The sequence below is a fragment of the Podarcis melisellensis genome (assembly GCF_964234715.1).
Source record: "Podarcis melisellensis genome assembly, chromosome: 4".
In the NCBI taxonomy this organism is placed as follows: Eukaryota; Metazoa; Chordata; class Lepidosauria; order Squamata; family Lacertidae; genus Podarcis; species Podarcis melisellensis.
In genome coordinates, this window is record NC_138531.1 from 85,039,412 (window position 1) to 85,042,672 (window position 3,261).

At 43.5% G+C, this 3,261-nt stretch overlaps 1 long non-coding RNA gene across 1 annotated transcript; it reads right to left on the reverse strand.

The window, feature by feature from the left end:
• Positions 1–244: 244 nt before the first annotated feature.
• LOC309369451 lies at positions 245–3,261 on the reverse strand. Its single transcript, XR_014168145.1, has 2 exons — positions 2,180–3,261; positions 245–1,497 (listed from the first exon to the last, which is right to left on the reverse strand). It is a non-coding gene; the product is annotated as an uncharacterized lncRNA (long non-coding RNA).

Here is a 3,261-nt window from a genome sequence, read left to right on the forward strand (position 1 = left end):
CACCCTTTAGCAGGACAGGTTTTATACAAGTACAGAACAAATGAAACCGTTGCAACCATAAAACAAAAAAGTGAAAACAATTAGAGGCAGTTTATTTATAAAAATATTTCTATACTGCTGTATCATAGAAATGTGTTCCAGTGGTTTGCAGCAACATAAAAACACAAAGTTCCATATATAAAACTAAAGGCAATGTCATCCTTTAAAGACGCAACACAAATGCTTCCATATATTTTTTTTAAAAAAGAAACTGTTTAAAAATATTTCCAGTACAGGTGCAGACTGGGATAAAGATCTCCACTTAAAAGTCTTGGTGACTCCAGCGGGCGCCAACGAGGAACAGAAACGCTACCAGTAAATATTGATCCTGCAAATATGTGGATTTATTTTTTTACTGTAGTGGTTGCAAGCTGCTCTGTAGAGGGATTTCCAATAAAATAAAATCAACAAAGGCAAGGACGAGGGGAAACAATTTACGTCAAGTTCACTGTAAATACACCAGGTATTATTAATGGTGCAAAGCGGAGTCTGGAGGGGAGAAGTGGGGAGCAGAGATCAGAGAATTTCCCCAAGAGATTGAAGAAAAAAATTAAACAGGGTTGCCATGCAAGTAATAAAGAAATCATATAGAAACTTGGCACAGTGTTGTGTTGTGGTTACAGTGTCCGACTTGGAGCTGGAAGACCAGGGTTCAAATCCCCACACAGGCATGAAGCTCACTGGGTGAAACTGGGCCAGCCGCTGCCTCTCAGCCTAACCTACCTCACAGGATTGTGGGGATTAAATGGGGGGGGGGAGAACCGCGTAGGCCACCTTGAGTTCCTTGGAGAAAAAGATAGGATATAAATGGAATAAGTAATAAATAAACAATTGTTGTTGTTTAGTCATTTAGTCGTGCCCGACTCTTCGTGGCCCCATGGACCAGAGCATGCCAGGCACTCCTGTCTTCAAATAAACAATTAACTTGGAGGAAAAACAAACTCATGGCACATTTCGCACGGTACATTTATATCCCACTGGTCTTCCATCAGAAGAACTCACTGAGTCCCAGTTGGGCTCTTATACAGGCACTGAGCAAACCCAAACCAGCCTGGCTTATGCAAGCAGCATCATGAGCACTTCTGCCATGTTCCAGAGGGTATGATTCAAGTTACCAGAAAGGAGATTCTGACTAAACATCAGGACATAAGAGCTGTTTGACATTGGAGGTTTTTAAGCAGAGGTGGGGTGGCCTTCTGTCATGGATGCTTTAGTTGAGATTCCTGCATTGCAGGGGGTTGGACTAGAGGACCCTCAGGGCCCCTAGCTTCTGCCAACCTAGTAGTTCGAAAGCATGCCAGTGCAAGTAGATAAATAGGTACCGCTGCGACGGAAAGGTAAACGGCGTTCCCGTGCGCTCTGGCACTCATCACGGTCTTCCTTGCGCCAGTAGCAGTTTAGTCATTCTGGCCACATGAACCGGAAAGCTGTCTGTGGACAAACTCTGGCTCCCTCAGCCTGAAAAGCGAGATGAGCAATGTGTTAGAATTCCTGCTCCATGATTGCAGTCATGGGATTTTTGTCTATCACATGACATGGTATGTTTTGACTCCACAAAGTGGGAAGTGACAGAGACAGGATGTTTGTGTTACTGTGTTCTGTGAAGTGGGACTATTGTCCTTTGTTCTTTCTCTTTGCTGTCTGATGCTAGAGAGAGAGGGAGCCATGTTGCAGTGTTCTGTGTGTGTTTATATGTAAATAAAGTAGATTAGCCAAAATGCTGAGTTGCTGAGGTCTGTCACGCAAGCTGCAAAGACTCTGCGGATCCCTAAGGGTGCCGATGTCTGTTGGCATCGGTCGCTGTGATGTTCAGGCAGAAGAAAGCTTTTGAAGCTCCCAAACGATCAACCAGGAGGGAGAGAACATGCCAGTCGGGCATGTGTCCCTGCCAGGGTCCTACTTGAGTGTAGGATGAGCTCCTGACACACTGCACCCCATAGTCACCTTTGACTGGACTTAACCATCCAGGGGTCTTTTACCTTTACCTTTTTATCAGGGTCCCTTCCAAGTCTACAGTTCTATGATTCCACGCCATTGACAAAGCATGCAGTATGTCTTTACTGTGGAGGCTGGTTCATTAGAGAGAACAGGACACAGCCACCACCAACCTCAATCTGCCCACAGTTTAGTCCCCAACTACCTGTCTTCTTACTTGCATCCAGTAAGTGGTGACTCGTCTGTCATTGGCTCTGGCTCCACCTGCTGTCCCCTTCTCTGCTTTACAGCCTATCAGTCCCAATGGGTACCAGCCATAGCTGCATGCTAAAAATAATAATAAACATTTAAAAAATCCAACCCGTGCCATCAAAGTGCTGAACACATAATTAATTTTTACTTCAGCAATTTGATAGATGTTGCTTGATGTTGCTCATCCAAACTCATTATCTGGAAGAACAGCTTGTGCCAGACGAATCAATCTTTAATTTGGGTAGGTGGGTTGAATCAGAGAACATCAAAAGGTGTTACAAGAAGCTTGTGGCATGGAGCAGGTCCCTGCTTGCTAGTAATTATTAAGCATGCCCTGTTGTATAACTAAGCCACAAGTTCTTCGCTCTGTTGCAATTTTTGTAAGAAGGCATTAAAAAACTTTTTGGCACAAATGTCCCATGTGAATGAATAACAGATTTACTTGGAATGCTCACAACGCAAAATGACTATTTTGGAGACATAGATGGGAACATCATCAAACTATGACATGTTGGTTATTTCCAGCCTCTGCCATGGAGGGGGTCCACATTGCTTGGAAATTCAGAAATGATCAAGTTGCTAATTTTCATGATTGAAAGGACAAATTTATAATGAGTAACCCGAAGCCCCTCTTAGCTATGATTGTGCTATGAATCATGGCCATTGATGATGCTTCTCATGGATCACTGAGTCTCAGCAACAGCTTCCTAGTTCTTTTAAGTGGTAAGGAGAAATCGAAAGGAGCAAGCAAGCAAAAACAACAAAAACATCTGAAGATGGCAAATCCATTTATAAGGAAACATTTCCTGAAGATTCATATTCTATCACATTCATTCTGCATCTATTCATCACATGATGATCCACGGTAGGGAAGTGTCCTTTTTTATTGGGGGAAAAGAGGGGGAGCTCACCATGAAGTTAGTTTTTTGCGGGCCCAGTTGCAGTGCCACACCCACACAGCATGGGCAGTGCCTAAATGTAATATGGCATTAATAAACTCAGGCAGACAATGATCTGGCTTAGAAATGGCCACAA